Below are 11,689 nucleotides of genomic sequence, written 5' to 3' on the forward strand. Positions count from 1 at the left end.
AAAAAATATGAATTAAAACACATACTCACATAAAATAAATCCATTGCTGTTAACTGATTCCAGCTGAAAACTCTAGAGGACAGAGTAGAAATGTCTCCTGGGGTTTCACAAATTCACTTGATGGCAGTGAGTTTGCTTTGCTTGTTGTTGTTGTTGTTGTTTTTGAAATATATTCAGAGGCAGACTGGTATATCATTCTCCTGCAGAGTGACTAGTAGGTTTAAACCATACATAATTTGTTTGATAGCTGAGCACTTAAGTCTTGCACCTGAGAGCTAAAAAATATAGCTGTGTCCAGTTCAAGTTCATGGTTTGCCAAAAAGGTTGTAGGACATACTTGTGACTCTCAAATGTTTAGCCAGGATCTCAACTAAATGTGCAGCTACTGTTAGGGGCCATCGAGTCAGTTCCAACTCATATACAACAGAAGGAAACACTGCCCAGGCCTGCGGCAGCCTCACAATTGTTCTCATGCTTGAGCCCAGTGTTGTAGCCAATATGTGTCAATCTTTGAAAGACTTCTCGCCTGACCTTCCCCTTTAGCAAGCATACTGTCTTTTTTCAGGGACTGGTCTGTCCTGATCATATGAGCAAAACACATGAGAAGAAGTCTCAGCACCCTCATTCTTAATGAACATTCTGGTTGTACCTCTTCCAAGACAGACTTGTTTGCTCCTCTGGTAGTCCATGGTACTTTCAATAGCACTTTCCAACACCATTATTCAAGTAGAGTTAGAAGCACTTAAGTTTTACCTGCTACAACTTGCAGAATCTGAGTTATGTCCCCATGGTACTGTGTGCTACCCCCTGGGTTAATCTTCAGCACTACCCAGAACTGTAACATCCAAGAAAATCTTTCATTCATTAAGTGTCCAATTTACTTGTGTAATTGAATTTACCTAATCCCAGTAGTGTTCAGAAATGGTGAAAAATGTTATTTCTAAATTTGATATGAAGTAATGCTCAGATAGACTCAGGAGACTGGCACATAAACGGCCTTTGCAGTGAGGGATAATCCTAGACTTGCTGTCCTAAACCTTCTCTTCCTAGTTATGGCCTAAATAGTGAGTGAAGCATAAGGGAATGAACAGATGAATACAACACTTACTCATTCCATAAATGGCACGATTCGAGGCTGGACCTCACAGCTGTGTGCTCTGTGTATGAAGACAGCCCAGCAACTGCTTTAGTGAGGTGCTATGGGGTCAGGATGGAATCCTCGTGACGCTAACCATGTACAGTGCAAGGAGTCTGTGCAGTCGTGCACAATCCTCATAATGATTGCCAGACTCCAGCCCACTAGTGTGGCTACTGTGTCAATCCATCTCCCTGAGGGTCTTTCGCTTGAACACTGAACTCTTACTTTACCAAGCATATGTCCTTTTCTAGGGCTAAGGGTCAAAAATGATAGGTGCCATGTGAGTTAGAAGCTGCCTGCAACCCCATCTTTGTGTAACTTGCTGAATTGGTTTTAACCTCTGATAGACAGAATCCCCATATTTTTAATAGGAAAAAACAACACTGACACCAGGGACAGACAATTGGAGTGCTTAAGATGCTTGCAATGCCATGATAGCATATGAGGATTAGACGTATGCTCCTGTCTGTGTCACATGGATATGATGAGGATCAAATGACACAGTGGGTATGAAGCCATAAAGGGACTCCTTAGATTCAAGTGTCTACATTTTTTAAGGAGGGCATAGCAGGACATAGATATGTCAATATTGTCAGATTGATGGGTCACTGCTCTTAGGATATAACATTTGGGTTTCAATGACTGGAGCACAGGGAGGAAATAAGAGTGATTAATAGAAAACATATAAGGGAGTGGTAGAATGAAAAGTGTATTTCGCACCCCTATTCAAATGCTTTAATGTCTACAGGCATTCTGCTTTCAGCACATTGTAGCTAGAGTCTTGCAGCTGAAAAAGACCAGACACTGATTTAAAGAATTGCTATTTCTTCTGACTAAAATTCCTGTCTTTGCTAAAGGCACAGATAGTACCTTTGTTCCTGACATAGCAGCACACATGCCTTGTTTTCCTCGTGCCCTATCCCCACAGATCAGACAGCATTCTGACCAAGAAGACTGAGGCTGACCAAAGAAACACAAGGGAGCTTGACATGGGGGGTTATTTGCCACATGAACTTTGCCAGACATCTCCAGAGCAAACTGATATATATGTGGCCTTTTAATGAAGATGATTTCTAAACAAAATTTTAGCTTTGGTTTATTTCCCTTGTATTTGGTATTTTGAAACATCAGTATAAGTCTTCTGTAGCAATATTGACATATCATTTAACTGCTATGATCTCTTTAAAATATATAAAACACACATATATAAAATGACATTATTAATAAATTATGGTCTGTGACTGACAATTGACAATTGGTTTTATACATATCTCATAACATTTTTGTTCTATAACTTTTTTACTGCTTTATGTGTGAAATATTTCCTCTGTCCTGCTTATTCCTTTTCCAAGTTTATTTTTTGAGAGCTATTTTTAATGGTTTCTCTAGGGAGTGTAATTATCATCTTAATTACTGATGATAAATAAGTAGTTAATATTAGAAATAATTCCATTTCAATCATATAAACTATTTTTTGCTAGCTACATTCCTTCCCTCATCCTTTGTTCTACCTTTTACACAATTCCAGTTTACAAGCAACAGCATGGCTTTGCAATCATTATTTATTCAGTTTTCTTTTAACTTCAATAGCATAAGAAAAGGGTTGCAACGACCAAACACTTATCCTGCCTTTCATGTTTGTCTTGCCCATGCAGTTCCCATTTCAGGTGCTTGGTTTTCTTATGTGGGTACTGGGTTACTGCCTACTTCCCCTTTATTGCAGCCTCGTGGTCTCTCTTTAGCATTTCTCAAAGCAGATTTGCTATTGATACATTTACCTAATTTCGCTCAAATGGGAATGTCTAAATTTTTTTTCTCTGTTTTTGAAGGATGATATATGTAGCATTTTGGGTTGACAGTATTTCTCTTTCAGCACTTTAACTATGTCACACATCATCTTTTTTTACTCTGTTGTTTCTGATCAGAAGTCATCTCTTGATCTTATTGATGATCAATTGATGGGAAAGAGTTATTCTCATGGTCCTTCCCCTTTGTGTTTTTAGAATTTGATGCAGATACATGGATCACTCTGAGTTTACACACTTGGATTTGATGAGATTTTTAAGTTCTTATATTAAACTTTAAAAAATGATACTGTGAGATAATTTGACCATTCCTTTCTTCAAACATTAATGACTACATTTTATCTTTTTCCTCTCTTCTTGAGGTACCGATTATGCAGACTTTGGTATTATTGAATTGAAAGAAGAAAATATCTTTGCAGTTTTCTTCAATTTTTTCTGTTTCAAAGACTAAATTGTCTCCAATGACACAAATTTAGTGTTATAGATCTGAGTTTCCTGATACCTGAAATCTGCTGTTAAGTACCTGTATTGAATTTTTAATTTTCATTATTTCATTTCTTGACTGTGTAATTTCTCTTTGACAATTAAAATCTATATTACCTTACAGATAGCATTTATTTTTTAAGGCATGCGTCTCAATCTTTGCTTTAATTGTTTAGAAATGGCTTTCTTTAGTTCTTTAAGCATATGGAACATGGCTGCCTTGAGGTCTTGTGCATATTCAGGCAAAAATGTGTGTTTCCTCAAAGCTTCTATTGACTGATTTTTGTGTCTCCTGTGAATGAAATATACTCCTACATTACTTTATGAATACTGAGACTTTCAGAAAACTTCTAGAACTTCTAGAAGTCACATGCTCTCTGCTTATCCCGGAGATTTTGTCACTGTTGTGACTTGTTGTCAGAGATTATTTAAAGGCTTAACTTGCACAACATTTGGAAAGTCTGGGTTTCCTGTGATGTTTGGCCACTAGAGTCTGTTCTTAATTATCTCTGTGGTCAGTAAATTATTGATTGTTGATTGTTTAAGTGCCTTGAAATGATGTCTTCATCCTTTACCAAAGGGCTCTATGTGTGTGTTGAAGGTTACAAGGTTCAGTAGTTTTCACAGTGCTTTAACCTTTATTTCCACTCAGTCAATGTCTAATATCAGCTGAGCGTTTGTGTGTGTGTATGTTAGTTATTCCTTCAAGGCCTAACTGTTAAAATACTTACGCAATGTTCATTTTCTGCTTGAATAGGTCTCAAATGTCAGCCATAGATAAGACATGCCTGCAAAAAGCCCTGCACATATGCCTTGCAGGCTTTATCTTTAGTCTGAAATATATGCATGAAACCAAACACCAAACCCATTGCTGCCAAGCTGACTGTCCTTCATTGGCACCCTTGATAAAATTTCAGAGACGGTAAATCTTTTGAGGAGCAGACAGACTCATCTTTCCCCATTGGAGGGGTTGATGGATCTGAATCCCTGACCTGGCGGTCAAAGCCTTATTTCACAACAGTACCAGGTATACTTTAGTGCCTTGCAAATAGCCATAAGTTCACTTCATCCCAAAGTCTTCCCTTCAGAGAATTGACCTGGTTCTTCAGAACCCTGACTGCTGCTGTGACACAGGATTCAGGATTCTGCACGATCACTTCTGGTGCTTTCAGTGGAAAAGAAGACTTCTTTTGAGAATGAGTGCCAAGTCAGGTCAAGTAAAAACCACGAATGGAGTTTTCCCAGCCAACCACAAGAAAGGTCAAATAGTGACCATGCACCCTGTCATTCTGAGAAGTGCTAATCTTGGCGGGTCTATCCCAATGGCTGCTGGGAGGCTCCAGCCCTCATCCCAGCCCCATTTTCATGATTACCAGGCTGATGGTTTTCAAAGTTATTATAAGGATGGGTAAGGGAGCAGGGGATGTAAGTTGTTAAAATACTACAAAAAAAAAAACCCTGATGTTATCACAGATGTTCGACAGTTTTTTTTTGTTTGTTTTTAAATTTTTAATGGATATTTTATTGAGACTTTGGTGGAAGTTTTAACAGTGAATTAGCGTCCCGTTTGACAATTTACACAAATGGTTGGGTGGCATTTGCTGCATTTGCCCCCATGTGTCAGCAAGCTCCTCAGTAGTGGTCAGCTTCTCCTTTTCCTCTACAAGAGCTTCCCTGCCCTCTGAACTTCTCTTCGCTTTTGAATGATTGTGGACCATTCACCCTCTTTCAGATTGTTTGTATGTATGGCATCAATCTAACTTGAAATAGCCCTTATTTGTGCTTCGTCTGTATCTAACACGTGATCTTGAGGAACAGACCCAGTCTAGGAATAAAGAGGGCCTCTGGGAATAGTCTTAATCCTTTGTTTACCAATATCCTGTCTTTTTCTGGATTAAAAATAATAATTTGAGCTCTACTACACATGTCCCTCCTATTCTATCTATGAGCAACTGTTCCACCCTTTTCAGTGTGGTCTGTGGTGGTGGTCGAGTACCATTGAGTTCTTCTGGTCCCAGGCGGGGCAGTGAGACTGTGATTTGTGTACATTGTTTCCCCTGTGTGCTTTGGCTTGCCTCACTGCTTTGCTTCTGGGTAGCAGAGACCCATAGCTGTATCTTATTTGGCTCTTGCAGGATTAAAAAAAAATCATTTTATTGGGGGCTATTGCAACTCATGCATACATCACTTTTATCAAGCGTATCTGTGTATATGCTGCCATCATCATTTCCAAAACATTTTCTTCTTGAGCCATTGGTATAAGCTCCTCTTTTTTCCTGCCCCTTCCACCTGCATGAATCCTTGATCAATTATATATTGTTATTGTTATTTAGTATCTTACACTGTCCGTTGTCTCCCTTCACCCACATTTCTGTTATTCATCCCCTTCAGTGGTGGTGGTGGGGGACTATATATTCAGCCTTGTGATGGGTTCCCCCTTTCTCCCCCTTCCCTCTCCCTGACCATCCGCCCTATCTACATGATATTGCTACTCCCACTGTTGTTCCTGATGGTTTATCTGTCCTGAATTCCATATGCTGAGAGATATTATCTGTAGCAATGTGTGTTCTGTGGTCTAGCAAGAATTGTAAGGCAGAAAGAGGCCATGGCAAAGGGGGGGTAAGGATTCAGGTATTAGAGGAATGATGTGTGTGTGTGATTCATTGGTGTTATACTGCACCTTGGTTGACTCATCCCTTCTATGGGGGCATATCCAATTGTGTACAGATGGGCTTTGAGTCCCCACACCAACCTGCCTCTTTTGCATCAATATAGTTGTTTGTTTTAGATCTCTTGATACCTGATGCCTGATCCTGTCCACACCTCATGATCACACAGGCTGGTGTGCTTCTTCCATGTGGGTTTATTTGCTTCCTGGCTAGATGACTACTTATTTAACTTCTAGTCTTTAAAACCCCAGATGCTATATCTTTTAATAGCCAGGATTTTATTTTATTTTTAAGACCCCCAGAGGCTACCTCATTTCACTAGGATGTAGGTCATAATTTTTTGTGAAATATATTCTGCAAATGACGGAATTGTCCCATGAGACTATTGTCCTGAGCCTTCAAACCCAGAAAACTAAGGTTGGAAACCATTTAGTTGTGTTTGAGATGTACCTGTGTTTGTCTCTTTAATCAAAAGATGAGCTTGCACCCATATATTTGCATTTACATGTACTAACTGCTATCTGCAAAGTCAGCCTTTCAAGCCACCGGCTGAGAAAAAGATGTAGTAGTCTGCTTCTGTGAATATTGACAGCCAGGAAGCCCCGTGAGTCAGCTCTACTGTGGGTTGATACAAGTTGGGCGAATAGGAGCAAGATTGCTAGGTCATAGCTACATTTCTAGTGTTTGAGAAAGAAGCATTCCCTCCCACCCATGTGAACCATAAAATTATGCTTCTTTTACTGTAAAACCCCATCTTAACTTTTGATATTTGTAGCCTCATACAATATTCCATCTTTTTGTGATTTTCTTATTTCACCCTGAACATTATCCTCCAGATTCATTCATGTGAGGCATTTGGAAGATTCAGTGTTACTCTTTAGCATTGTGTTAGCTTTCCATTGAATATATATGTAGCATAGTTTGTATTCTTCCATGGATGGGCATTCATAATGTATCTTTTAGCGATTGTAAATGTGCTGTTCCTGCCACATCTTTTATTTTTCTAGGATATATACCTAGTAGTGAGATGGTTGGATCATGTGGTATTTATTATTCCAGCTTGTTAAACACAATTTGTACAGTTGTACCATTTTACAGCCACCCCAGCAGTGTATGAGAGTTCAAATTTCCTCACAGTCTCGCTAGAATGTGTTGTTGTTTTGTTTATTTGAACTTTTCCAGGGTGAACTGATACCTCATTGTTTTGATTTTCATCTTTCGAATGGCTAATGATTGAGAGTCAATCTTCATAACCAGCCATCTATTATAAACCAATTGAGGGAAGCTATACATTTTCCCAAGATGCTTGCTTCAATATTAACTTGAAATTACTTCTCATCATCACCTTTCCTAAGTGTGGTTTTGGTCTTTGAAGCAGGCTATGCATATGAATGCTGGGTCCTCAAAAAAAATAAAATCTTCTTTTGAAAGTATGTTTCATATACAGCAAATTTTTCATATTTAAATTAAAACCATGCTTCTTAACCATTTAACTTCCTCTAGAGTTTATTATGAAATATAAATAGGGCTGGGGGAATAATCTAGGTTTATTTTCACCTCTCCAATATTAAAAAAGCTTAATAGTATTTTGCAATACAGGAGAAGCAATGTTTGGCAGTGTTGGTGTCCATTACTAGCACTGAACAGTACAGCAACCATTAACACTCACTTAATATAAAAATTTTTACCTTATATACTTTTACATTTACACTTAATATAAAAATTTATAAGTTGTATAACAGAAAAATTCTATTGTGTTGGATAGATCAAAGGAATTTAATTTTACCTTAATCCAAAGGTCATTTTTATAGTTGACAAGCCAACCATGTTAAAGAGACTGTATCACTGAAATGCGAGGGTAGGGCCAACAGTACGACTGTTTGGGACCCACTTTACACCTGCATGTCTTAGTCAAAATCCCATGTTTCATAGTCATTGATGGCTGCTGACAAGTCATTTCAGTCATACAGTTAGTCTTGTTTGGCTCCCATCTACACAGTGGGGTCTTTAGGACTCCTTAAATTCACATCAGGCAGGTCAGCTCAGAAGGTCCAGTGACTTTGTTTGGGATCCCAAATGGGTAATCTTGATTGATTTTTCTCAAAGAACACAGGATGATTATGAGGGCTTATTATGAAGAAGTTTTAAGGCAATTGAAGACTGTGTTAGTGAGGAAAAGACCAGGAAATTTTCACTGAGGGATCTTTTCCCACATCCTGACAGTGTACCTACGTATTCTTTAAAGGTAGCCGGTGTTGTTCCTCAACAATTTCACAGGGAGACTTGTCCCACCCATTTTCCATCCCATTACTCCCTTTTGACCCCAAACCCAAAGAATATTTAAAAGGAACATGATTTGAGTCCCCCAAGGATGCTAATGCTGACATTTTGAGTGTAAATTGCTGAGCACAGCTTCGGTTGGTAAAGCCTAGAGGGATGGAAAACACCAACCTGAGAAATGTAGACACGGAGGATATGGCAAGAAGAAAAAGCCCGACATTCTGATTTGTTTGTTTAATGAAGTGGTCCGTGGATTTTTAATGGTCCATTTTGACTTACCCTCAAATATAGTAGATGGCTAAATGAAGATAAGAAACAGTTTCCCAAGATGCATTGTCCATGCCATGCAGTCAATTCTGACACACACAGATCCAATGGATTAATTTAGTCACTCCAAAATGCTAATTTTCACAGAGCAAAACAAGTACAGACATCGTTAGGTGGCACAACATTAACTAGGGGCTGTTCCTCTGCATGCCAAGGTCTTTCCCACTGCAAGAATTTGGAAGCTAAAGGGCAAGCGCCAATTCAGGTCCTTGAGTCAGGTGGGTGGTATGTGGAGATGGGCGGTACAACTAAGTTGGGTGGGCCCAACTAAGCCAGGTGGGCTTAATTCAGCCAATGAGGTCCATCAGCACTGTAGTTCATGCCTCCCGGCAGAAAGCCCTAAAGGCGGAACCTGAAGACCAGCGCCCTCTTTTCCAGCTTGCTCCTCTGCTATCCGCTATGCCTTGGTCTCTCTCTGGCCTCAGGCCGCCACATGTGGGTGTGCAGTGCCCCGAGGGTGGCTGTGGTCAGTGACTGTATAGCCTTAAATGTCTGTCCTTTATAAAAACAAACAAACAAACAAACAAACAAAAAAACCCACTTGAATCACAAGCCAGGCTTTGTAGTGAATTCTTCCTCATGTGAAACCAAGAACTGAGGTATTTCCCACCTGAGAAACCTAGTAACATGTTCACTCCCATATATATTGCAGCAAATAATAGCAAAAAGATGGAAATAAGCTAAAATCCGGTCTGTACAGGAATGGATAAACAAAGTCAGGTACACATACACAATGGAATATTACACATCCCTAAACAAGAAGGCCAAGGGCAGAGGGCAAGAGAGGAGGAATAAAATAAGGAAAAGAAGGTGAAGAGGGAGGGCGGGTGGACAAAGGAGAAGAGAAAGGAAACAAGATTCACACACATAGGAGATTGAACTGGATACAGTCACTGTTTGATGAGATGGGCAATATGATTTGATTTCTATCTTGTATAGTTAATAAATGAAAGGGAAAATGAAAATGAATAAAATTGTTATTTTTTAAGAGTAGGGTTACAGCCTTAAAAACCCTCCAGATCCCTTGCCCTTCAGACCTAAACACTGGCCTGAGTGGTGAGAAAAGGAGGAAACATGAAGTTGAACCTGATTTAAATACTTTTCAACACACAGGCTAATTTCAAACAAACAAATACAAAAAATACAATAAATTGTTGATTTGTTTCTTTTATAACTGTATGTGTTTCTCTGAAGCTATGAATACAGACATTGGGAATGGTATCCAATGAGAATATTGAGCCCTTGTGCTTATGATATTTTTCTGTGTTCACATTTCATATTTTCTTCTAACCCAAATGCAACTCATAGAAAAAACATTTGTGCTTTTAAATTCTTCCAACTTAGGTCCTTACCAAAAGTCCTTAATGAGTTCTTGGCACCACGTATAATTTTTGGAATCGCTTCAAGGTGGATTAGTATAATTTAATAATGTGCAACAAAATTGTCCAGCAAGGATAACAAGGGAATGCTTTAATGCTACTTATTGCAGGGTGAGCTCATTTCTATAAACACTATCTTGAGTTCTTCCATCCGTTTTGTCTACGCAGTGCATCAACAAAAATTTTTCATATAAATTTGACGATGGCCAGTGCAGTATCATATACAAGAGAGCTTCTAAAATTTGTGGGGAATAAACTGAATTTAAAAGAGGACTCACAATTTTCACAAACTTTATGAAAGCTCCATCCCATATTTATCCCAGATCTCATTCCCATCGCCTGTCTAAAAAGTCCACGGAATCTCTATCATTTTTACAACTATAATTGGCTTGCAATAAAAAGTTCAATTAAAATCTCTTTTTATCACTATCAATTTAGGATCCAAGGGATCATAGAAATTCAAACGTTTAGATAGAAATCGTAGAGGCGTGTAAGTGTAACGAGGGAGGATGGTTTGGAGCACGTTGATGTGGATAACTGCACGACTCAAGAAATGTAATCTACGTCACTTAATTCTTCGTATAGACATTATTGTGTTGTTGTGTGTTCTGCTATGTATATTCTCAACAGAACCACACAAGTGTGTGAGTGGGTGTGTTTGTGTACATGTATTTAAAGTGGCTCCTTTGTAGAAGCTGGCTATTTAAGTGTATCACGAAAAAACAACATTGCCCTTTAAAATACATTTTAGGAATGGGAGAGAAGAGGGGCTTGAACTTGGAAGGCAGGAAATGATACCTGGGCAAACAGCAGGAACCTTTTTTGAGTCCTGCCCACTGACTGTGGAGACTGAATAGGACGCGTTCTTGTGCACATGTGCAGCACATTACCTTAATGAACAACATAAATTATGAAAGAAATGCTTTCCCTTGTGAAAAATGAGTCAACGTAAATTTAGAAAGTATATTGACGTTGATTGACCTTACAAATATGATGAGGATGTTTAAATAGCTAAAGCTATTAGAGTGTAAAGCAGGTAGCACAATGAAACCAGGCAATTGTGCATTTTCATGTTTAAATACCACAATCTTTCCTCCAACAATTGATGTCTTTCCTGTTATCTCTTTACTTATTGGCAACCATGAATGTGCTCTTAGCTCTTGGCCTGTTAGCCTGAAACCCATTATTTCCATTATGAGGCCATGGTTCAACTTATCTTCTTATCAGGGAGACTCTCTTAAGTTCCCTTATAAAGTGGATCGCCTCCAACGTGCTGTCCCTCTTTATCAATCCTTTACAGTTGACTATTTTTCATAGCCATTGGCAACTACTAACACACATATATATAAATATATATATTTCATTATTTGTCTTCCCCATTTAGCATATAAACTACAGAAGATGAGTGATTTTATTTTGTTCTTAGATCTGTCTAGTCCATTGAATGTGCTTGGACACCAAACATATATTTCTTAAATGAATGCCTTCAAGTCAATGGAAGATAGAATATGTACTATAAATGTCCAACTATTTCTACAAAGCTTTAGTGGCACCAGGTCCTGGTAAAAGTGAAGCATGATAGGAAAGCCGCACCTGAAGAATCCTGAC

The sequence above is a fragment of the Echinops telfairi genome, unplaced genomic scaffold, assembly GCF_000313985.2.
Source record: "Echinops telfairi isolate 266 unplaced genomic scaffold, ASM31398v2 ScPeMD7_7400;HRSCAF=8409, whole genome shotgun sequence".
NCBI classification, from domain to species: Eukaryota; Metazoa; Chordata; class Mammalia; order Afrosoricida; family Tenrecidae; genus Echinops; species Echinops telfairi.